Consider the following 26,871-nt stretch of genomic DNA (forward strand, 5'->3'; position numbering starts at 1 on the left):
GTGTCTGTTGGCCATCTGTATGTCTTCTTGGGAGAAATGTCTATTCATGTCTTCTGCTCATTTTTAAATTGGATTATTTTCCCCCTAAATTTTGCCAAATGTATTTCTTCCCCACAGAAGGAAGAAAATAATAAAGAATAGAGTAGAAACAAATGATATAGAAGCTAACAACACACACACACACACACACACACACACACACACACACACACACACACACATAAAGCAGATCAATGAAACCAGAACTGGTTCTTTGAATATATCAACCAAATTGATAAACTTCTTGCCAGACTCAAAAAAAAAGAAAAAAGAAAAAAGAAAAAAAAAGAGAAAGAGAGGTGGCAGGGACCAAAATAAACAAAATCACAAATGAAAAATGAGAAATAACAATCAACACCACAGAAATGCAATTGTAAGAGTATATTATGAAAAATTATATGCCAACAAGCTGGACAACATAGAGGAAATGAATAAATCCCTAGAAACACATAATCTACTAAAACTGAAGCAGGAAGAAATAAAAAACTTGAAAAGACTGATTATCAGCAATGAAATTGACTAAGTAATCAAAACACTTCCAACAAACAAAAGTCCAGGACCAGATAGCTTCACAGGAGAATTCTCTCAAAAATTTAAAGAAGAATTAATACCTATTATTCTCAAACTATTCCAAAAAATAGAAAAGGAAAGAAAACTTTCAAATTAATTCTCTAAGGCCACTATCACCCCAGTACCAAAACCAGATAAAGACACCACAAAAAAAGAGAATTACAGGCCAATATCTCTGATGAACATAGACGCAAAAAATCCTCAATAAAATACTAGCAAACCAGATCCATTAAAAATATCATACACCACATCAAGTGGGATTTATTCTCAGGATGCAAACCTGGTTCAATATTCACAAAACAATCAACATGATACATCACATCAATAAGACAAAGGATAAAAACCATATCATTTCAATAGATTCAGAAAAAGAATTTGACAAAGTAAAACATCTTCCTGATAACAACCCTCATCAAAGTAGTTCAAGAGGGAACATACTTCAACATAATAAAGGCCTTATATGAAAAACCCACAGCCAATATCATACTCAATGGTGAAAAACTGAGAGCTTTTCCCCTTAGATCAGCAAAAGACAAAGATGTCCATTCTTACCGCTTTCATTGAACATTGTACTGGAAGTCTTAACCACAGCAATCAGACAATGAAAAGAAACAAAAGGCATCCAAATTGGTAAGGAAGGAGTAAAATTTTCATTATTTGCAGATGACAAGATATAGAAAATCCTAAAGACTCCACCAAAAAACTATTAGAATGGATAAATGAATTCAGTAAAGTCACCAGACACAAAATCAGTGTACAGAAATCTGTTGCATTCCTATACACTAATAATGAAGCAGCAGAAAGTGAAATTAAGAAAACAATCCCATTTACAACAGCACCAAAAACAATAAAATATCTAGGAAAAAACTTAACCAAAAAGGTGAAAGACCTGTATTCTAAAAACTATTGAACACTGGTGAAAGAAATTCAAGATGAAGCAAAGAAATGGAAAGACATTCTATGCCCATCAGTTGGAATAACAAATATTATTAAAATGCCTATACCATCCAAAGAAATCTACAAATTGAATTCAATCCCTAACAAAATACTAGCATCGTTGCTATATCCTTTTTGCTACTCTCCTTTCATACTACCCAGTGCATGTATTTGTTACTTGATTTCCTGTCAAACATGAGGAGTCCAGTTCCAGGCCAAAATGTTATTTGACTTTCAGGCCCCTCCCTAGGCAATTACTAAAGTTTTAGCAGGCAGGCCTCATGGGCTGCCCTCTCACACTAGACTTGGTGCACAGGAAATCAATATATCATAGTCTCTGAAGGCAGTTACAGTCAAGGACTCAGGATGTGTGGCCAGTCATGCTCTTTTGCATATTTGTAGTCTTACTCCCTGGGAGTTAATCCCTAGGTCCTTTTATCTGAGGCCTTGTTCAGAGTCTTCTTCAGGAGCCTCTGCTGAGGCCTCTTTATTAGGAAGGGGAGGGGAAGGAAAACATTGAATTCACTGACTCAGTGATACATCTTATCTTCTCCCCAACCTCAGGATCTATATATCTGCCCCAGCCTTCTGTTTGGGGCTGCTTCAGTGGTAGGATGATCCCCACATCTGTCTTTATTAATCTCCCTGACCCTCCACTGGCATTCCATTCTAAAGTTGAAAAGGAAACAGTGGGAGTTGGTGTCTTCTCAGGTTTTGGCCTCCTGCTTATAGTATTGCAGTAAGTGATTATTTTGGCTTGTTGCTTTAATAGGCTATTCTGGTATTTGGCAGCTCAACTGGGATCTTGACAAAATGTAGAGATGAATTAAAATGATAACATAAAGTCAAAGCACTTGGTTAGGGTGCTCTCTTACTTTACACTAGAGCCTTTAATATTTCTCATTTAAGACAAATTGATAAAGGAATACAAATATACTCCCACATAGGGGCGCCTGGGTGGCTCAGTCTTTGGGCGTCTATGGGATCGAGCCCCGCGCCGGGCTCCCTGCTCCACAGGAAGCCTGCTTCTCCCTCTCCCACTCCCCCGCTTGTGTTGTCCCTCTCTCTGTGTCTCTCTCTGTCAAATAAATAAATAAAATCTTAAAAATATATATATACTCCCACAACTAATTTAGGGATAAATATTTTCTATACTTAATCAAATTATCACAATTTTATCACCATCATTTCAACTCTATCGAGGTAGATCTGGGAAGTTTACTGGAAAGAACTCTCTTCCCATTGATGCAAACATGTATTCATTCATTTATTCTTTCACTATCTATTAAATATTTATTGAAGGAAGTCTGTGTGCTGTGGTCTGTGTAAAATTATACAGAATATATGGCTAGCACAAAGATAAAAAGACATAGATTCTTTTTTTGAACAAGTAGAAATTTGGTGTATGACAGATTTGTAAGTATATAAGTACTTTATTAAAGTATGAGGGAATTTTGGTGGGCCACAGAGGATGATAAACTAATTTTGTTTGTATAAGTAAAATGGCATTGAGAAGATTCCATTTAAAACGCTTCTTAAAGAATGAGTAGAAGTTTTCATAGACAGAAAAAGTGGTAGGTAAAATTTGGGGAATACAAACAACTTATGTAGGAATATACAAAAACTCACATGAGTGTGAAAATGTATACCATGCCAGTGAATAGAGAAAATTCAATATTCCTAGAAGAGAGGATATAATTGGTGCATGATGAGACTGGCAAAAATACATTTTGATAAATTTCAGATCTCATGCTTACAAGTTCTAACTATCAGCTAAGGATAGGGTAATATAGAAATGCACTAATGGAGAATTAATATAACAACAGTTTTTAAGGTTGGGCATTCTGAGAACCTTGTGGATGTTGTATCATAGTGAAGAAATAAATTATTAACAAGAAAGCCAGTTAGAAGTTTATATCAATAGTGAAATCCACCCGTGCGGCCCCGCCCCGCCGCGGCAGCGCGCGTTCTCTGCGCTCTGGGGATGGCGGAGAGGTAAACCAAGATTTTATTTTCAAGATGGAAAATCCATCCGACTCAGGTGTGATTTTACCTAGCACTCCACGGGCTTGCGCCAATCCACCATCTCCCCGGACAAGGAGCACAAGAAAACAACCTATGAGTGCAACACTTAGAGAACGATTGAGGAAAACTAGATCTTTATTTAATTCCCGTTACAGTGCGGTGAAACGTCTTGAAGTAGAGAATGAAGAAAACGATCAGACTTTTCCTGAGAAACCAGCATCTTCAATAGAAGAAAACTGTTTGGAACTTCAGGAAAGTTTTAAACACATAGATGGTGAATTCAAAGAAAGTACATATTTGAAAAATACCTTCAAGAGTATCAGTGCATGTGAATCTAAATCTCTTGATACCGAGTCTTGCAGTGATCTCCAAAGTGACTTTGTGAATGAGAATCTTCCAAAACAAGGATTAAGTGAAGAAAGAGCAAAATTGGTAAGCGTATTGAGGAGAAAGAAGACTTTCTGCGGAGGCTAAAACTGGTCAAAATGTATAGATCAAAGAATGACCTGTCTCAGTTACAGGTGTTAATACAGAAGTGGAGAAGCTGTAGCCAGCTGTTGCTTTATGAGTTGCAGTCAGCTATGTCTGAGGAGAACAAGAAACTCAGCCTTACTCAGCTAATAGACCACTGTGGGTTAGATGATAAATTACTACACTATAACAGAAATGAAGAAGAGTTTATTGGTGTTTAATTCATAATTTTTTCTCCAGAATATTTTTGAGAATGACAACTTAAAAGATAATACATTTTAAAAGGAAGGTAGAGACCATTAGGGCCTAGAGAAAGGTATCTTGATGAACATCAATTTAGGGCACTCTGTTATATAAATATAAAATAAGTTCTAAAATGAAAATTTAGTATTTTGGATAAGTTTGCCAAAGAAAACTTGACATTTAAAGAAATGTGAAAAAAATTAAGTCATGTTTAAAAAATAATTTGGTCATTTCTGGAAGTCAAATTTAATATATTGTTTTGTTTACTGCGGTAAAAAGGTTCTATTTTTTCTAAGGTTTTATTTTAAATGTTAAAAAATACTTCAGTCTGCTTAATGTCTAAACCTGAAGTGGTCTAAAAATGCCTGCCTGTCTTCTAAGTTTATGAACCGTGTTTTTATCCATTTACCACGTATTTCCTTCTGCATGGTTGTAGCAGGTAATTAAAGTTGTTCATATGTCCAAAAAAAAAAAAATAGTGAAATCCAGAAAACCAATACTAGTTTTCACCAAAAGAGCTCAATAGCATAACATGCAAAGCTTTTAGAAAAGATAGATATTTGGGCTCCCAACCAGGCTTTCTGAATCATAATTTTAGGAGAGGCCTGATTATGTGTATATTAAAATTTTCCATAGGTTTATATGATGTCTATAATCTGTAAAGTACAATGGAAAATTGCTGTGAACACAGAAGACAGAAAGAGTTTACATCGACATGGATGGAACTGGAGGGGATTATGTTAAGCAAAATAAATCAGTCAGAGACAGACAATTATATGGTTTCACTCATATGTGGAATATAAGAAACAGAGCAGAGGATCATAGGGGAAGGGAGGGAAAACAGAATGGAAAGAAATCAGAGACGGAGACAAACCATGAGAGGCTCTTAACTATATAGGAAACAAACTGTGGGTTGTTGGAGGGGAAGGTGTGTGGGGAATGGGGTAATTGGCTGATGGGCATTAAGGAGGGCACGTGATGCAATGAGCACTGGGTGTTATATGCAACTGATGAATTACTGAACTCAATATCTGAAACTAATGATACACTATAGTTGGCTAATTGAATTTAAATAAAAAAAAGAAGGAAAAAAAAACAAGAAATAGATTCAAGACATCTTTCTGAACTGGAATCAGAATACTTTGATGATGTGTTCTGATGGTTGTGGTATAATGTATTGACTATGGCTAAGTAGGTAGTGATGATATTCGAACATATTAGAACACAGGAAGAGCAAGATCTTTAGAAGAGTAGAAAAGAAGTTCAGTTTTCAATATATAGATGCTGGATTTTATCAGCATAATAAATTATAAATTTGTTTAATTCTTGTATGGATTCCTCACTGTACAACTACATTTACACAGTTTTAAAAGCCTATATATACTTTCTATAGAAAATTACTTATACATCACTGGTTTTATTTATATGATATTATAGTTTCCATAATATTTTGACCAAAGATATTGCTTTTATTTCTTTTACAGGAGAGATTTTTTTGTTGTTGGTAATTTTAATATTTTTTATGACTACGTTCATAATCCATTTGAGTACTTTGTGTTGATGGGTAACTGACTTCCAGATTTCATATCCAATGACATGATTCCATTCTGAATCCTCAGGATAATGCTGCTCACTGCATGTAACAGCTGATTAATTTCTCATATGATGTTTACTGTCATCTCATAAATCTCCTTGGATTTACATGTCTAACCAATTACTTTATTTTTTTTCTTTAGCAAGTCATCTAATTTTTATAAAATTCTTGAAATGGTCTGTCCCTGTTCATAGTGTGTATTTCTTAAGCTATGTGTTCACTTTATATTTTGGTTTCACATGATACATACTTTCTAGTAATTGAAGTATTTTCCCAGGAATTGAAATTTTTATTAGAAATGTTCATATTTCTAAGGTCTAGAATTATATGAGGTCATTTTTCAAAATATACCAAAATTATTTGTATATATATTATATAGTTGTAAAATGTTATTATTACTGTTATTTAAATGTTTATATGCAATTCTGACAGTTCAATTGTCTGCCTATATTATTAGCAAATAGGCAGGCAGATGTGCCAGAATATGTTTCTCTATTTTATAATTGCAAGCACTCACAATAGGAATTCTCAGTAAGAACTTTAGCAAATGCAAAAAATCTAGGATTTCATCTTTTAACATGCCTTCAGTAAATCACCAAAATGGACTTGGAACCATTCATTACATGCTACATACAAACAATACTTTGTATTTGAAAGCACACAATCTACTTTTGGTAGACAGGATTTTAAGATGATACCCCATAATTTTTGTTCCTCGCTCTATAAACCTTTTATAATCTCCTCATGAGTTCTGGAGGCATTTGTGAATAGGATGGGATATCACTACTGTGATCTTTTTTATTTATTAGTCAACTTTGATTTAATCAAAAGAGATTATCAAGGTGGGCTTTATTTAACTAAATGAACCCTTAAAAGGACTGGGCCTTTTCTGAAGTCAGAGACATTGGAATCTGAGATGGTCTATGTTGGGGGCCAAGTGGCTCAGACCTGCAGATGGCTTCTAGGAGCTAAAAAGTGGTTCCTGTTCAACAGATAGAAACAGAGAATGAGGTTCTTAGTCTTCTTGTATTGCAAACAAATGTTTTTCAAAAAACATTTGAATTTGAAAGAAGAGCCTGAGCTCCAGAAAGGAGAATAACTGGTGACATTTTGATTTCAGCCTTGTGATTTCCAGAGCAGAGAGCTCAATTCAGCCATGCGTGGATTTCTGATCTATAGAGATTGTGAGATAATGAGTAAGTATTGTTTTAAGTAGCAAGTAGCTAAGTTGGTGGTAATTTGTTAAACATTGAAAAACAAATGCTCTCTTGTTCTCTAGGAATGCAAATACAATTTGAAAGTTGTACCAGAATTTGAATATAAAAATGCAAACCCTCAAATCTAAAGGTGGTCCGAAAGTGTACTTTTGTTTGCTCATCTCAAAAGTATAATCTGGTCATCAAAAAATATTTTCTTAGTTTCTTCTTTGAGATACTTTATTTCCTTTCCAGTTAATGCCATCATGTTTTAAATTTCTTTTTCTGTCCTGGTTGAATCAGATATTCCATGAAAGAAGAAAAGGGCCAACAAGTCAGTTGAGTTTATTCAGTGAATGAAAAGTAACTAAAAAATAAATCTTTTAATTTTAACATTAAATTACTTTCAATACTAAAAATGTAAAACATTTCTTAAGGATTTATTAGGTGTGGAATTCACAAAAATAGTGTTATCTTCGCAACTCATGACACAGAAATTAAGTTGTCAAAATCTCGATCATTCAAAAAGGGTCACTGATCTTCATGTCAACACAGCAGATGAAAAAGAGCTGTAGTGATGTACTTTGCCAGTTTTTTGAACTCTAATAAACAAGCCAAACTGTGTTTATGAACTGCCTAAAATAGACAAGTAGAGAATAAAGCAGTATCTCAGTATGCCAAAGCAGATTTACAGGTAGCTGGGCATTGCACACATTGCCAAAGGAGTCTTCCTTTACTATCTCTTTTTGTAATGAGGCATACCAGATATACCACAAAAAACCAAGCAAGACAACCCCTGCACTTGCCAAGTCATGGCTTTATCACATTATCTGTCATTAAAAAGAGATCTATTAGGTCATTATTTCCCTTAAGGAACTTCCAGGCGCCTTTTGACTTGAAGCTTGGAAATTAGCATAAAATTCTCAAGTCCCTAAATATATCAAGTAAAGATAGCACTATTGCCATTATGCTGAGATAAAAGAAAACTCAAGAAATAAAAGTAAAAAATAATTCTCTAACTCATGACTAAATAATGGTCTCTCAAATGATAGCCACATCTTATTCCTCGGCAGCTGTGAATATGTTTTGGCTACGTGGCAAAATGGCTTTTATAGATGTGGTCACAATTACAAATGTTGAGATGGGAAGATTATTTTGAATTAACCAGATTGGCCAAATCTAATTACATGAACCTTTACAAGTGAGACATTTCTCCAGCTAGAGTCAAGGAGTTGTGGTGGAAGAGGCGGGAGTGATTTGAAGTATTAGAGGGACCTCATCTGCTGTTGCTGGCTTTGGAGATGAGGGAGGCCATGTACCAGGAAATGCAGGCAGTCCTACAACTGAGAATGACCCCTGAACCTAGAACCAGAAAGTGAACAGGACCTATAATTGCATGAATCTGAATTTAGCCAATTATCTAAATAAGTCAAAAGTGCGTTATGCTCCCGAACCTCCAGACAAGGACTTAGATCTGTGGACACCTTGATTTTGGTCTTATGACTCTGAGAAGGGAAACTAAGAGATCCTACCAGATTCTGACCTACAGAACTGTGAGATAATAAATTTCTCTTGTTTTAAGAGACTAAATTACTGGTAATTTTTATGGCACCTATAGAAAACTAACGCACAACTTAACAAATTGCTCTATCATGACATTAGGTGTCTGAACTCAGTCTGGCCCAGGTCTATTACTTAATGATTTACTCTACATTCTTACTATTTTCTATGGTTTTTCTTGCTCTGGTTCCAAGTGTGTTCAAGTGTGCTGCACATTTCCACTCCAAATGGAAATCCCACACACTTGAAATTCTGGCAGTCACCTTCTCACACTTGGAAAGATTCGGGGAACTACAGTTTTATAAAGCCATACACTGTTGACCATACCTGAAAATCTAAGTGCTGTGTTACTTGCCATTGTGCTCATTTTCCAAACAAAATCTCTCCAGAGCATTCCACAGAACAACAAGATAGACCTGGGCCAGGAGCCAATTCTGGGAGGCCAGCCAGCACTAGATATCCAAAAGGAGGCTGGATTGTGGCCACAATCAAAAGAAACAAGCAGAATACTCTCATATTGTAAGTGGGCACATTCTATTGTTAGCTTATTTCCTTCCCTGCATCTTGATGAAATGGAATCCATTCTGATTTGAATGTTGAACACAGATAATGATGTCAGCTGGTGATGGCTGCTTCTTCTTTATCTTTAGAATGTTCCTTGTTGCTGCTTCCTTCTCCTTCTCCCTCTCTTCCCCTGAATATTCTACAGGAGTGTATGTGAGCATGTATGTATATTTACACACATATATAATATTATATAATATATAGTAATGTGTATTATGTACATAATGTATAATGTATATTATGCTGATATTATATTTAGATGATTCACATTTAAACACCAAGCCTATGTAATATATTAGAGAAACTATTATGCAACTTAACTATTTTCATTTATTCTTTTATAAAATTGACATATTTTTATAGAATGGGCACTATGATAGATGCTAGGTATATAGTAGTCATCATATCCCTACTTCCATGGAGATTTAATACAGGAGAAATGTAGATATATAAATACATAGTTAATATGCTATAGTGCAAAGATAACCATTGGTATAGCAACATGTAGAAAAATCAAGGTATTTTGAGGTGAGGTAGGTAGAGACAAGATTAAGAAAAGCCAACTTTTGAATGAAGTAATATTGTATCATTGAATTGGAGATGTAAAGATTAGATAGGAGTTGATTGAGCAAATTCATGGAGAAAGGAATTGCTGAAAAGAGAAAATAATACTATGGAGATCTAAAGATGGAAGGTGCTTGGCACATTCAAAATAGGAGAAGGCTACTGTGATTGGAGCCTAATGAAAGGGGGGGAGAATTGACAAAGAATGAAAAGCATGTAGAAGCCAGATTATGATAGGTATCAAAGGAATTGTTAAATTCTATGAACTGTAACATAAGAACACTAGAAAAATATTAAAATGATCTAAGCAAGAAAGTGAAAGGATCAGACACACACACACATACACACACACAACTAAAACTAATGCTTCACATCTACAGATAATTTCCTAATGAAATACTTATAGAGCTAAGAATTGTGCAATGTGGTATCAGAGGCTTGTAAACTATTTTTAATATTTCCAAAATAATGGTCAATAAGATGTTGAAGACTCTCCACACCTTACATTTCATTACTTTGGCAGAAATTCTCATTACAGGAGGTTCATGCTGATCAGAAACTCTGAATACAATATTCCAGATAATCTTTGGGGAAAAATAATTTTTTAAATAAATAATGCTCATGGAAAGAAAATGAATGAGCAAAGTGTGAATAGTGTGAATGTTGGAATGACTCTTTAGTACTTTTCAGTATGGTATTTTTGACAAATACTAATTATATCAATGAAATCTTGTGCTCCCCCCTTTCAGTGACAAGAAGGACAATTTCTTCTTTATACTTTGTTAGAGGGCATGGCTATTTGACAAGTTCTCCCAGTGGGCTGTGAATTGAAATTAGTCCTTTTCTTGTGGAAGCATTTAATTTTTGGTGTGGGATCCTCTACTATCTTCCCCTGCCAGGATAGTGCTGGGGAAGGGCTTTAGTTGAGAGGGTGGAGCCATAGAAAGAAAACATCCTGTATCTAGTAGATCACCACTAGAGCACCTAGAGCCACACTAGGTGTCTGCATGAGGAAAAATAAGCCTCTACCTTAATCTACTACAATCTGAGGGGTTTGTCTTACAGCAAATAGCTTAACCTATCCTAATTTATACATTATTATTTTGGTTTTAATTTTATTTTAATTTTCAGTAATACTAACTTTAGTTTAATAGCTCATGTCCATAACTACCTTAATTTTAACTGAGTAGCTAGTTGGCCATACTTAACATTTTTAATATGCCAAATTACATAAGGACTTACCCCATTTATTCTAGGTCCTCTATTAAAACTGACCTTCATTCAAGAGGTGCTCCCCCAAAGACATACCTCCACAATTCCATGTTAAATTCAGATTTAAGTAGCTCTGAAAGTATTTCCATCTGCCATTAAAGTTTATAATTGGATAATTAGAGAGAAAAACCTCAGACTACTCTACAACAAATAAAGATGACAAATGAACCTGAGGCTATTAGACCATTAATATGTAAAAAGAAGATAATACTTAAGTTACATAGACCCTTTAAAGTAAAAAATATAAGATTTACCCTTTCTTTGTTTTGCTCCTCTGAAACATATTAGAGAAACTTTTCATTCCAAAATGGTTACTGTTGACCTTCCTAATTTCTTTTTTCCTTCAGGCTTTTGTAACATTTCATCCTCCCGATGAAAAGTAGTCTAATTCATTCATCTAATTCACCAATTGTGCTTTCAAGGGGTATTCCAAAATAGAGTTATTTTCCATTTTCCTGTACTCAGTTTATGAACACTTTGTACACTCAAACTAACAAAGTGTCAGTTTTTGTTGACATTTCCTTCTTCCTTGAAAATAGGCAGTCGGTAAGTCATCACAGTTTTCTTAAAATGTGTTATATTGCCCCATACTTTTATTTCTCATAGCCATAGTCTTTGGGGTTATCCTAAGTCATTCCTGAAACTTTACATAGATTCATGTCACTCACTTAAGCCAACCTGCCTCAACGATCTCCGTGTTCATGTGTATCTTCAAACTGCTGAATATCAGTCTTTATAAAGCACTGTTTGAATTATTAGAACTCAATTCTTAATGGCCTTTGCTGACTCTCTTTTCTTAGTTCTACTAAGCAAAGTAAAAGTATATTGCTTTGGTTTACAAATCTCACAATCTCAAAGTTCCAGTCTTTATTTTTTTTAAGATTTTATTTATTTATTTATTTGAGAGAGAGAAAGGGAGAGAGCATGAGCGGGGAGGAGAGGGAGAAGGGACCCTGCTTCAGGGCTCAGTCTCAGAACCCCGGGATCATGACCTGAGCCAAAGGCAGATGCATAATGGACTGAGCCACCCAGGCGCCCTTCCAGTCTTTTTTTTTTTTTAATACCATTCTCCATTTCAGTCAAAATTAACGATCTTAGAAAAAAAAGTTTTATTTTCTTCATCCATGGCTGGGCTCACACAGTTCTCATCCATCTATTTTTCTATACTCCAGATATGCTTTTTATGCTAAGTCTTCCAGGAAGGCCTGTGCAAAATTTATAATAATCATGCCATTCTCTTTCATTGTAATTAACCTTTGAATATCACTTAAAGTAAGGCCCAGAGAATTCGTTATTTAATATATGTTTCTTTCCTCCTGCTATATATACATATATATATGTATATATAGTTATTTTTACATTAATGCTCAATATCAATGTTGGATAACATTGAAAAAATTGTATGATTTATTTATGATCAAATACACTATATTTTACTTGCACGATTTGAAGAGCACAAAATTGTATTGTCCATTTTATAATCAATATCAACCAAAAAAGAAATGCTGTGTTAGCTTTCCTCAACTGCTTTAGAAATGCATCATATCTACTTTCCTGAAAGTTTTTCTTTTTAAAAATATATGCTTGCCTGTGTGGTAGGGACAAAATAATAATTAGCATTTGGCAATTCTGCACTGAAACTTGGAGTCTCAAAAATGCACTGAAGTAATTTATAAGGTATTTGATAAGGTGAACTGATGATTAGATGTAGGTTATATCCCAGCATAAACTTTCTCAAATTGTTCTACTAAATTTAAGGCACTGATTGAGAGAGGATTAAGTGGTGTTCAAGAACTACTTTATAATCTGCAGGGTAACACAAGGCCTGTTTTATTCCTTTATCCTATTTTTAAAAGCTATTTTAAGCAAGAAGTAGTTCATATATATACCTTATACTTTTTTTCCCTTGAGTTTTTACTATATTTAGGCATTATATGCACCTACAGTAATCTGGTTATTTAAGACTAATAGGTATTTACTACAGATTAAACAAATAAGTATTCTTCAGTTTGTATTATACTCAGACTGCTTATATTCTCAGAAAAATATTTAATAATTATAAAATTATTCTTTTTTCCTATTAATTGCAATACTTACCTGTCATGGATTACTGCATAATAATGGGGCACCCAAATTGGCCTAACAGTTGTAAAAATTAGAGTTCATAGTCACATGATTATGCCCCACTATTTTAATATGACACGACATAAAGTCTTTCAAAATCTGCTCCCACTAACTTCTCCAAATGAATTTTCCATGGGCCCTCTCTCATCTCTTGAGGATCATTAAACTATTCTCTCTCTGCAGAACACACTGTATTTTTTTTTCGCTTGCCTTTCATCACTTCAAATATTTGCATGCCCTGTTTTCTCTATATGCCCCACCTGAAATGTCGTTTATTTCCTTTTATCTCTTCAGGAGATTTCTCTATGAAAAGTGCTGCCTAAATACAGTTAGAGTCCCTTATTAGACTATAAATTCTTTAAGAAATGAGAACATACAGAATTTATATTACAATTGCCAGATATAAAATAAGCATTTAATAAACACTTGTTGGCTGAAATGATTGATGGGGAAAGAACTACTTTTATTCAGAAATAGATGTCTAGACAATAAAAAGATACAATAAGAGATGAAAGGTTGTTACCATCTGTACAGCTGGGAAGAGCTCAGATAATTTTTTCATTGTGTTCAGTATTTTGTTTTATATATATATATGTATATATATATGTGTGTATGTATATATATATACATATTACCTAGAGGTAGAATGACTATAACCTGCCCAACAATTGCCCACGTTACAGGTGCTCCTTCGACAAGTTTTAGAGAATTTAAAGTTTAAGTAAAATATTGAAAAAATAAATCATAAGGCAAAAGTATTATATGTAGAGTATGTTTTTGTCATGCACATGATTTCATGTGAATGATCTTTTGTTATTTGTTAATTCTGGATGCAGTAAATAGTGCTCTAAGTACAGAGTCTAAATGTTTATATTTTAATATGATCATCTGCCTTCAGTGTGTTTTCATATGGCTTTACTCTTTTTTATGAGTAGCACAGGTTTGTTCCCTAAAGGGAGGCTGGAGTATTAAGTGATGACAATTTGATACATAGCAGAGATTTTATTATTATTATTATTACTATTATTATTTCATGTGTAGTAGTATTTGCTACCTTTCTTTCTATCCATTTGAATGTATCCTTTTGAAGGAATTTTCAAATAGGTAAAATATTAAGTAGTACAACCTAACATGTTTCTGTTAGGTTTCTGTAACAGTTTATACTCTTTAATTACCTGTGATTTATTCCTGAAACTTTTGGTCTTATGTGAAATATAATTGGTTTACACACCCATCAGCATACTGCCTGTTGCATTGCCTACATTGAACAAAACAAAATAAAAATCAATAGATGAGTGAATTAATGAATTAAATATCAGCATAAGCTAAGTGGTGAGAATAACTTCCTCAATGCAGTTGAATAAATAGAAATAAGAGATGTAGGCTATATACTGCACATTCAGAAAGTTTGATTATTATATCAATCAGGGTCCAAGAAGGAAAGAAAAACCACATGGCAATTGAATGGAATAAATTTAATATAAAATCACTGAAACAGGGAGTAAAATGTGTTGGCCAATAGATGTAAAGAGAAATCTAAAGGATATAGCAATAGTGAATATAAAGTGCATCACTAATCCCAGAACTGACATAGAGGATCCGAAGAGGAATGTATGCCCGTAACTCACAGAATGGCAGAGAAGTCACTGTGGGGTCTCACCAGTGGAATTTGCTGGAACTTGCTCTCTCTCTAACTGCTTGGGAAAGCTGTTCATGGAAAGGCGTTTGGCTAAGAGACCATTAGAGGGGGGATTGTAGGAGAAGCTAAGGCACCTGGGTGCTGTCAGCTGGCAGGTACTGCAGAAGTCAGACATGAGAGGGATTACACACTCTGCAGAAGCTTGGTCCTGGAAATGTCACACACAAGCCTGGCCTTGGCGAAACCAAGGAACTGGAGAGGTTGCCCCTCAGAAGCTGCCTGTGCTGTAGAAAGAAGCCTGGAACTGAAGAACCTACCTGTTTCAGAAGCCCAGCTCCAGAAAAGCTGCCCCAAAAGCAGGAGCCAGATGCTGGAGAAGCTGCATCACCGTAGGAGCTGGTGAAGAGGAACACACCAAAACAAAAAAGAAAAGCTCTTTCCACCTAGCTGTATCTCTCTACTGCTTTCTACTGACAAACATCATTCCAGTTAGCAAAGGACAAGTATATTAATAGAACCAAGCTCCATTTTCACAGAGCAGGTAATCAAGGGTAATAATTTGGTCATGGGCACCTCTGTAAATGAAAAATGAATAAAGGGAGGAAAAAAAAAGAAAGAGGATGCACACAAGAACTAGAGAAGCTACCTGTTTGTTTGCTTTATAGGAACCAAGTGCTTAAGTAGAAGGAGTCTAGTAAGACAAGAAAGGAAGGTAAATGTCATGAGGTAGAAAATAAATGATGATGAAATCATGACTACAAGAGCAGGTGAAAATACCACGGACAAAACTTTAAAATTATATACATTTATCTTGTGTTTATAATATAACCGTGATCCTAGTTACAAGATGGCTTTTTCTTTTCATTTTTTAAGAATGCTTTTCATTGTTCTGTATCTAATTATTCCTGAAACATTATATTTGAAATACAAATTTTACAGTCATTTAAGATTTCAGATAGGAAAAATGTAGAGAACTTACATCACAACACCAACTTAGACTTAAAAAATTATAGTCTTTAAAAATCTAAATATATCTATAAAATAGCTAGTTAGCTGATAAGGTTCACAGGCCACGGCTTTAGGAATGTCTAACATTAATTAGATTACATTTCTTCTAAGCAGTATACACAGTGTATTTTCACTGTTAATATACTTATTTAATATACTTATTTAAATGTCTAAATAATCAAGCCCATTAGATCTTAATCATTATGAGTCATTTCTCTGAAATATGTGAAAAACTATACACTGATAAAAAAAATTCTTTTTAATGGACAAATATCACAAGCATGTTTAAATAAGAATTATGCAGTATTGAATTAGATGTAATATGTATTCATTAATAAAGCAAAATTATAGGACCCATAACTTGGCAGGAACATCTCTTCTAAAATTTAATGGGAGGAGTTTCGAAAGTTACTAGAATTTCCTTTCAACCATATTTAAGATATGCCTTAAAGAAACAACTAATTCCTGACAACTCTTAACAAAGTCTATTCTATATCCTCTACAAAATGGATATACTTCTTGCTTTTGTTTAAGTGGAAATGCTAACAAGTTTAATTTTAATCCCAATTATCTATATTTTCGTTTTGTGCTTTTTCTTCTCATCATAAAGATTATTTCCAATCTGACCCTAGTCTAAATGGAGGACATATCAACAAGGACATCTGCATGAAAAAAAAAAATCAAATGAACATTTTAATGATTTAATATTTGGTATTTATGCTATATAAGTTAAGTATTTGAATAAAATTGAAAAGAAGATATTTGCAGTTATATTTATAATTTACTAGTGGTTAGAATATATCATTGATTATTATTTATATAAATTTTACTTTTAAAGTAATTTATCTAATAAAATAATCAAAGGCTTGTTTTTATTATTAACTAATAAATATAGAGTGTGTTATTGGGGGATAAAACGTTGCTTTGACCAATGTTAAGTCATTGAAATAATTCTCAAACAACAAATACTTTAATAAAAATGTATAATAATTATTTTGTGTCCAATGTTTTATAAATGCATAAACCACAATTATAAGTACTTATATTAATAAAGTAAAAATAAATAGAAAAGTAATAATAAGGCTAAAACAATTATATTTTAGTTGTTTAGTTTTTGTATTATTTAGATAGATTGGCCACCTATATAAAAAGTGGTGTTTGGCATGTCCCCATAGGAGGGGTTTGAGCTAAAACAGAAATCTTATTTGCTACTGATAGTGGTGGGATGGATGGTCTCTCTATAAGTCATAATCTCCACTGACTTCAGAAATATAATTTTCTTGAAGGAAAACACTGTTGTTTTTTCCTTACCTGACAAAAAAATGTGAGCACTGCTTTTGTCACCAATATAAATCGAGCTGCCCGAATTACAAACACATGGTCATTTTCTATTTGTTGCAAAACTAATGTGGTCTATTATTGCAATATATTACTTGAAATGTACCAACATATGTATACTGTGATTATTTGCCATCTACGTGTTGGTATCCAAGCATCAGTCATTTGGTATTTTATTCTTTTAGTGCTCTTTCTGATTCTGTTCTTAGATTTATGGTAAAGTGTTCATCAATCAAACTGGCATTGCTTTTAGTCACATTTAGGGGAGGAAATGGCTTAATTTAATCAACAAATGGACACGTTCTACTTCTGTGTGTGTAACTATAGGCCCCATTGCAGTTTTAATAGCTTACGTCAGTGGTTTTCAGAAGACTACCATTATTTATGCAAATGCATTTGAATGTTGTTGCCAATTAACACTTGAAATGAAAAGGATACACAAGGATCTTCCAGAAGTTTAGTGTGCCAATACTTGTACAACTGCTACTTAGAGCTGTCCTCAAATAGTAGACTACTTGGTTGTTGCTACCAATTAGATTTGCTTAGCTATTATTTCCCTTTAGCCAAAGGCACAGAATGTAGAAAATCTATATGTAAGGGCTTTGGCAGAAGCTTAGCTATTTATCATCTGTGTGAGGATCAAGCAGGCCAGGTGTACTGCTTATTTTAATGAGGCCAATATTGAGAAGGGAGTTCAGAATAACAACATAAAGCATTATTCACTTTTCCCCTTGTTTGCAGTTGCAAGAATGTTGCAAAATAGCTTTGGCTTTAATTCTTTTCACAAATGCTCATAATAGAGAAATCACTTCTATTTAGGTACCACTTACATAACATATATATATGTGTGTGTGTGTGTGTGTGTGTGTGTGTGTGTGTATACACACAGATATCTATTTATATATGTATATATTTAATGTAAATATATTTAAAATATATATATATAGCTTATATATAGCTTATATTAAGAAATTGCCATATTTTCTGATGCCCGGGACTGTAAGGCAAGAAGAAAAAAAAATGCATTTTATTCTGAGGAAAAGAGATGACTGAAGTCTAGGGGCAGTCTAAACCGACTGTACATTTGAGTGTGGAATCAATGTGTAGCTGTGATTTGAAGGTATTTTTAAAGTCCCTTACCTTCTTTTATGCATAAATGTTTTGTATGAACCTCATTCCTCCTAATGCTCCTAAACTCCAGTATGAAGTGTGAGGGGCAAGTTATGGTTAGGCTTCCAGGTGACAAGCAATAATGCTGATTAAGATAAAGATGACCGGTCTGACAGGGAACAATATGTGGCAGTAGCAATGGTGAGAATACAAGAGAGAGAGAGAGGGGTGGCATTCCGCAGAACATAGATACTATTTTAACACCCAACCCCCTACTGTGATCCTCAACCCAAACTCCATTACCACGTATGTTAGATTTTAGAATAAGTAAGGGAACACTTCACCATTTTATCAGAATGATAAAAATACTATAAAGGTTATACAGTAGTTCTCTTTATCCATGGTTTTACTTTCCATGATTTCAGTTACTGGTGGTCAATTGCTGTCTGGATGCAGATGATTCTCCTTCTGAAATTCCAACAGAAGGTCAATAGTAGCCTGAGGCTGCATCAGAATGCTGACATCATTGTCATTCACCTCATTTCATCTCATTACGTAGGGTTCTATCATTTCATATCATCACCAAGTCAAGAAGGGTGAGTACAGTACAGGGCATTTTGAGGGAAAGAGTGAGGACAGGGAAACCACATTCACATAACTTTTACTGTTGCATATTATAGTAATTGTTCCATTTTATTAAGTTGTTAATCTCTTACTGTGCCTAATTAATAAATTAAACTTTACCATAGGTGTGTATATACAGGAAAGAACATGGTATATATAGGGTTTTCTACTATCCATGGTTTTAGGAATCCACTGGGGTCCTGGAATGTATCCCCCGTGGATAAGCTGAGGGGGGGTCATTGTATTTACTCCTAATCCCAAAAGTTCAGTTGCTTCTTTGATGTTTTACACAATAGTAGACTTTTGACTCCATGCCTTTAGGGTCAACAATTCTGAAGACACATGTGGCAAGGAAGAATATCAGCCCTTTACCTATCCATTCAGGTAGCATATCAGCATCATACTGTGTTCTAGATACCATGAAAGCTTAAACTCTGACAGGAAGAAATTGAGAAACATTGCAGTTTTTCCCAAATTATCCATATTATCATGACTTTTTACAGTACAGAGAGTACCTTTAAGGATAAAATATCCATTGAAGAAAACTCTACAAGAAGGGATAATTCCATGAGAGAAGTAGAGCCCAAGATTATAAGACATTTGAACGTGTTCTTCGCAAACCCAGCAAAGCATCTTCTTAATTCAAGGCTTCTGCCCCTCTTGAATTCCCTTCCTGGAAAGCTGCCTGATTAAATATCTCATTTCATTTGGGTCTCTTCAAATGTCACCTTGTCAAAGAAGCCTTTCTTGACTAAAATATACCATCCCATTCAATAGTCCTATCCTGTGTATTTTCCCTCATACTGCTCTTACAGTCACCTAGATATGCAAATACTTTCTCATTCACACTCACACTTGAACATGTACTTGTTATTATCTCTGTGGCCCCTGAATGAAATGAAAGCTTGACCCCTGGTACTCTCTCTGTTTCTCTATCCTCATTGCCTAGAGCAATGCCTAGCAGGACAGTTCACACTCAGTAAATATTTGCTGAATGATTATCTACTTCTGTATCAACCATTTTCTTAGTTATTTTATTTTTTTCTTATTTTTTATTGTTATGTTAATCACCATACATTACATCATTAGTTTTTGTATTTTATTTTTATTTATTTTTTATTTTTTATACCCATCCCCTGGCTAACCCATCCCCCCACCACCCTCCCTTCTAAAACCCTGTTTGTTTCTCAGAGTCCACAGTCTCTCATGGTTTGTCTCCCCCTCCGATTTCGCCCCTTCATTTTTCCCTTCCTACTATCTTCCTTTTTTTTTTTAACATACAATGTATTATTTGTTTCAGAGGTACAGGTCTGTGATTCATCAGTCTTAAACAATTCACAGCACTCAACATAGCACATACCTTCCCCAATGTCCATCACCCAGCCACCCCATCCCTCCCACACCCCACCACTCCAGCAACCCTCAGTTTGTTTCCTGAGATTAAGAATTCCTCATATCAGTGAGGTCATATGATACTTGTCTTTCTCTGTATATCAACCATTTTCTTAATGAGAAAATTAGTTGCATCCTTTTTTTTTTAAAGACTTTATTTATTTATTTGACAGAGAGAGAGACAGCGAGAGAGGGAACACAAGCAGGGGGAGTGGGAGAGGGAGAAGCAGGCTTCCTGCTAAGCAGGGAGCCCGAAGCGGGGCTCGATCCTAGGACCCTGGGATCATGACCTGAGCGGAAGGCAGATGCATAACGACTGAGCCATCCAGGCGCCCCTAGTTGCATCCTTTCAATTTATGTGGTGCATAACGTAACAATTCCTGAAACTTTCCCCTGCAAAATACTATGCAGCTTTACTTATTACAAATCAACAAATCAATATACCTACATCCCCTTCCTAAAAAATATTAAGTAACTACCATGATGAGTACTGGCTAATCCCCTCAAACACGTACATAAAAATAAGAATGAACACATATAATTCTACTCTTGACAATTGTAAAATGAAAACAACAAAAAAACCTAAATATTTTCATAGAACTATCAATAACTTGATATATTATTGGCTGCTTTGCTATGTTTTGTGTCTTGACAGCTTTATTATGTATAATTGAAACTTCATATGATTAAATTATACAGATTTTAAAGTTTTGATATATGAACACACCTATGATGCAATCAACACACTCAAGATAATGAACATATCCATCACCCAAAAATAACTTTTCTCATGCTCCTTTGTCATCCCTGCCACTAGCACGTCCTCATAAATGCCTTCCCAGGCAATCACTGATCTGTTTTCTGTCACTGTAGATTACTTCATTTTTCTAGAATTTTATATGAAAAAGAACAATACATTATGCATTTTTATGTCTGTTTTTTGTTTTCCCTTAACCTACTTATTTTTTACTTTCATCATTGTTGAGAACATCAATTATTTATTCCATTTTATTGCTGGGTAATATCATATGAGTTTGTGAATCCACTCCTTTTGTTGATAGGCATGTAAGTTATTTCTAGTTTTAGGCTATACAAATTAAGTTACTATGAACATTTGAATTTGAGCACAAGTTTTTGTTTGGACATATGCTTTCAATTCTGGTAACTAAATATCTATGAGTAGAATGGTTAGATCATATATAAGGTATGCATTTAATATTTAAGAAGTTGCCAAACTTTTTTCAAAGGGATTGTTTCATTTTACTTCCTGGTACTTAGTGAATGAGAGCTGCAGTTTCTATACACCCTCAACTACACTTGGTACAATCAGTCTTAATTTTAGCAGTTCTAATGGGTGTGCAGTAAGCAAATCACTGTGTTTTCAATTGCATTCTAATGGTTAATGGTAGAGAGCATTTTTTCTTATGCTTATTTGCCATATCTATATAATTTATTCCATTGTGTCCTTTCAAATCTCTTACTCCTTTTTGACAGGTATGTTTGTATTTTTTATTATTGAGTTTTGAGAGGTCTTTATATATTAAGAATACAAGTCATTTTACAGATAAGTGAGGCACAAATCATTTCTCCCAGGCTATGACTTGTCTTTTTATTCTTTTATCAATATCCTTTGAAGATCAGAGGGTTTAAATCTTTATGAAATCCCACTTGTCAATTTGTTCTTTCATGGATTCTGCTTTTAATGTCATATCTAAGAGATCTCCATCTAACTTAAGGTCATAACAATTTTCTCCTGTTATATCTTCTATAGGTTTTAGTTTTAGATTTTAATTTTAGGTGTATAGCCCAAACTAAGTCATTTTTTAATATGACATGATGTATGAATCAAAGTTCTTTTTTTGCATACGGATACCAATTATCCAATACCATTTTTGGAAAGATTGTATTTTCTTCACTGGATGGCCTTTGCAATTTTATCATAAATATCATAAATAATGTTTCAAAATGTGTAGGTATAGTTTTCAACTCTCTATTCTGAGGTATTAACCTGTTTCTTTATCTTGTTGCCAGTATCACACTCTATTGCATTCTGCAGCTTTGTGAATTATGTAATGTTACTCTTTTAACTTTCTTCATGTTTTCAATTTTTTACTATTCATTTTTTTTAAGATTTTGTTTATTTATTTGAGAGAGAGAATGAGATAGAGAGAGAGCACGAGAGGGGGGAGGGTCCAAGGGAGAAGCATACAGGGAGCCCGATGCGGGACTCGATCCGAGGACTCCAGGATCATGACCTGAGCCGAAGGCAGTCACTTAACCAATTGAGCCACAATGCCCTTCACAATTCTATATGAATTTCAGAATCGATTTACTAATATATACAAAAAAGTGACAGGCTTTTGATTAGGGTGTATTGAATCTATAGGTCAGTTTGGAGAGAAAAAACTCTTTAATAATATTGAGTCTTCTGAACTATGAACATGGCACTGAATTTAGTCTTAAGTTCTCCAACAATGATTTGTAGTTTTCTCATAGCTCTTGCATATCTTTTATCACATTTAAATCTAAGTGTTTAGGGGTGCCTGGGTGGCTCAGTAGGTTAAGTGTCCACCTTTGGCTCAGGTCATGATCTCAGGGTACTGGGATCAAGCCCCACATCAGGCTCCCTGCTCAGCAGCAAGTCTGCTTCTCCCTCTCCTTCTGTGATCTCTCTAGCTCTCAATCTCTCTCAAATAAATAAATAAAAATCTTAAAAATAATAAATAAATGTGTTTATATTTATGATGCATTTAATTGTTTTTTAAATTTTGTCATTTTTTCTAATATATGCAAATGCAATTGGCTTTTGCATTATCAATCTTGTACTCTATAACCTTGTGAAATTCACTTATCAGTTCTAATATTTTAGTAGATGTTATTTTATATGTCACATAAACAACCACATTGTCTGCAATTAAAACTGTCTTACCCTTCCTTTAGAATTGAAATATCTTTTTTTCTTCTTGCCATAATTATTTTGCTGCCTACCTCTTTCATGATCACATTTAATAGAAGTGGTGAGAGAAGATATACATGTCTTTTTCCTAATCTAGAAGAAGTTTTCAGCCATTAACTATTAAGTAGGATATTAACTATATACTTCTTCACAGATATCCTTTATTAGTTGTAGGAAGCTTCTTTCCATTTTCACATGCTGACAGTTTTTACCTGGTATGATGTTAAATTTTGCTCAATGATTTTTCTGCATCTATTGAGATGATTGTATGATTTTCTATTTTAGTTTAATACGGTGAATTGCATTGATTAGTATTTTCAATGTTAAAACAGTTTTTAATTTCTGGGATAAAATTCAGTTTGTGACAAAGTTTATTATTTTTACGTATTGTTGGATCCCATTTACTAATCTTTTCTTTCTCTTTTTAAAGAATCTTTGTACCTATATTCATAAGCTATATTGATCTGTGGTAGTATTATCCTATAATATCTTTGTCAAGTTGTGATATAGGGGTGATGTTGGGAACTTGGGAAGTTTTTAAATTATTTGTATTTTTCTGGAAAGTGTATGCTAAATTTTTATGACTTTTTGTAAAAATTTTTGGATAATCTACCAGGGGTTTGAGGTGTGTGTGTGTGTGTGTGTGTGTGTGTGTGTGTGTGTGTAGGGGGAGTTTTAAGTACAAATTAAATATCTTTAAATTTTAATATGCCTTTCAGGATGTCTATGTCTTCTTATGTGAGCTTTGATAGTATGTGTCTTTCAGGGAATTTGGCCATTTTTTTTAACTTGCTAAATTTGTTAGCCTTAAGTCATTCACAGTATCCCTGTATTATTTTATTACTATCTATGTAATTTATAGTTATTCTTTTGGTTTTGTTGATATTCTTTTTTGTTTGTTTCTGTTTTCTATTTTGTTCTTTTTAACTTAGTTTCAGTTTAATTTATTCTGTTAATTTCTTCAAATGGAAGCAGGTGAGAGCTGAGATCATTGATTTAAGTCCATGCTTCTTTTCTTATATAGATTTTTTTTCAATTCCAAAAAAAAAAACATTTTTTGAGCCCCTATTAGATGGGACATGGTAAAGAGACAGCCCCACTCTGTTTATCCTCAGCTGGTACATCTTATGTCTTACTAGCCCTTTACAATTAGTCAGTCTCCTCTAATGGAAAGGAAGCCTTGTTCAGAAGCTCAGAATCTTCTTAGAAAGTTGTGGTTAGAAGAGTGATGTTCACAACTCATGGAAAATCTGCTTCATTTTAAAAAAGTAGTGAGACAGACTCATTGCTTCCCACAGAGGTGCTCGGCTTGTCTTCTAGTCATGGGCTCTTCTGAATGAGCAGTTGCAACATCTTTCATGGCTTTAGTGCTTTCTTCCTCAAAGCTATGAGTGTTTGATTCTACCTCAGTAGATAATTCGAAAGCTTTTGTGTCCTCAAAATGCACATCCATGGTCGATTCTACATCACTAATAGAGAAGAGGTCAGCTGTGGACTCCAGGTCAGCAGGGGACTCCAGGGTGGTGGTGGACTCCAGGTCAGTGGGGGACTCCGGGGTGGCAGTGAACTTCAGGTCAGCGGGGGACTCTGGGGTGGCGGTGGACTTCAGGTCAGTGAGGGACTCCATGGTGGGGGTAGACTCCAGGTCGGGGTTATCCGGGGTGGCGGTGGACTCTGTGGTGGCTAACTCTAGGTCAGCAGTGCACGCTAGCTCAGCGGTCAACTCAAGGGCATTAATCAAATCAAGTTCATTAATCAACTCAAGATCAGTGATCAAGCCTAGGTCAGTAATGGATTCCTGGTGTATTATGGGGTAAGCCCCAGCTAGGGCAAACCAGGCTGTGAGTGCCAGGGTCTTCCTGAGCATCGTGCCAGTGGGGAGCACAGGGGAATGGTGAAAGTAAGGAGGGAGGTGGCAGGCCCTGAGTGTGCTGGACAGAGTTCCTTTGATCTTTTATGTCTTATGTAGAATTTTATGACAGCAATTACCTCACAAGTACTGTTTTTACCAGAATTCCACAAAATTTAATATATTGTATTGTCATTTTTATTACATTAGAGTTTTTTTTTTTCCTTCATTGGATTGTTAGCTATAATTCTTAGTTTTGTTATTTTAGTGGTTGCTTTGGAGTTTATAGTGTTCATCTTTAATTTATCAAAATTTACCTTCATGTGATATCATACCACTTCACTTATTGTATAAAAAATATACAATATACTTCCCTTTCTATCCTATATCTTTTATTCTATTATCACCAAACATTTTTATATAAGTTAAATAGCCCAAACTGAATTGCTATCATTTTGGTTTAATAGAAAATAACATATTATTATTATGTTTTATTGTTACTATGTTATGTTTTTATTATTATGTTCAAAGAGCCAATTATTTTTTATAAGATGTGAAAAGTAAAATCTGGAACTTGCTCACATGTCATAGTTACATTTTCTTTCTGTTGCTGTTTCTCCAGATTTCTACCTGTCATTATTTCTCTGTCTGAAGGACTTCTTTTACATTTCTTGAAATAAAAATATACTTGTAATGGATTCCTTCAGCTTTTATATTTCTCAAAAGCTTAGTTCTCAGTTTTTTGTTTGTTTTTAGAGAGAGGGAGAGAGCACAAGATGAGAAGGGCAGAAGGAGAGAGATAATCTTAAACAGGTTCCATGCCCAGCATGGAAGATCATGACCTGAGCTGAAATCAAGAGTCAGTTGCTTAACTGACTGAGCCACCCAAGTGCCCCCTTAGTCCTTAATTTTTGAAAGCTATTTTCTCTGAATGTAGACTTCTAGCATGATAGTTTCCATCCTTCTCTTTTCTTTTTTTCAATACTGTAAAGATGTTCTCCATTCCTTGTGTTGATTGAATCATGTGTAAATCTGCTATTATTCTTATCTTTGTTCTTAGATACATAATGTATCTTTTTACTTGTGGCTGCTTTTAAGATTTGTTTTTGTCATTGGTTTTGAGAAATTTGATTATGTTGTGTGTTGGAGTAATTTTTTTTTTTTTATGTTTCATGTACTTAGATTTTGTTGACATTCTTGGATCTATAAGTGCATAGTTTCAGTAAATTTGGAAAATTTTCAGACACTATTTTACCAAAAATTTTTGCCCTCCATTTTCTTCTTTAGGTATTCCAGTTATCTATTTATTAAGATGTTTAACATCATCCCAAATTTCAATGAAGCTTTATTCATTTTTTTAATTCTTTTTTCTCTCTGTTTCTCATTTTTATAGAGTTTATTGCTATGTTTTCAAGTTCACTAATTTTTTTGTGCAATATTTAACCTACTGTAGATCTCTTTGTATTTTTCATGTAATACATTATAGTTTTTTCTGTTAAAATTTTATTTAGTTTTTTATACTTTAATTTCTCTACTTAACTTTTTAAGTACCAGGAATTTAGTTGTAACAACTGTTTGGATGTATGTATCTCCTAATTCTATCCTGAGTCATTTTTGAGTTAACTTAATTTACTTATACATTCATGGTTGATTTTATTTTCTCACTTCTTTGATTGACTGGTACTTTTAATTTGAAGCTGGACATTGTAGATTTTGCTTTGTTCATTGTTAGATACTTTTTTATTCCAGTAAAAAATTCTTAAGTTTTCTTCGTGAGCCAGTGAAGTTACCAGAAAA

General features: G+C 34.2%; 1 pseudogene; it reads left to right on the forward strand.

The window, feature by feature from the left end:
- The first annotated feature begins 3,540 nt into the window (after positions 1-3,540).
- LOC112835451 (swi5-dependent recombination DNA repair protein 1 homolog pseudogene) lies at positions 3,541-4,686 on the forward strand (annotated as a pseudogene).
- The last annotated feature ends 22,185 nt before the right edge of the window (positions 4,687-26,871 follow it).

This window comes from Callorhinus ursinus, unplaced genomic scaffold (assembly GCF_003265705.2).
Source record: "Callorhinus ursinus isolate GAN/ISIS: 27379988/994484 unplaced genomic scaffold, GSC_fseal_2.0 scaffold4, whole genome shotgun sequence".
Taxonomy (NCBI): Eukaryota; Metazoa; Chordata; class Mammalia; order Carnivora; family Otariidae; genus Callorhinus; species Callorhinus ursinus.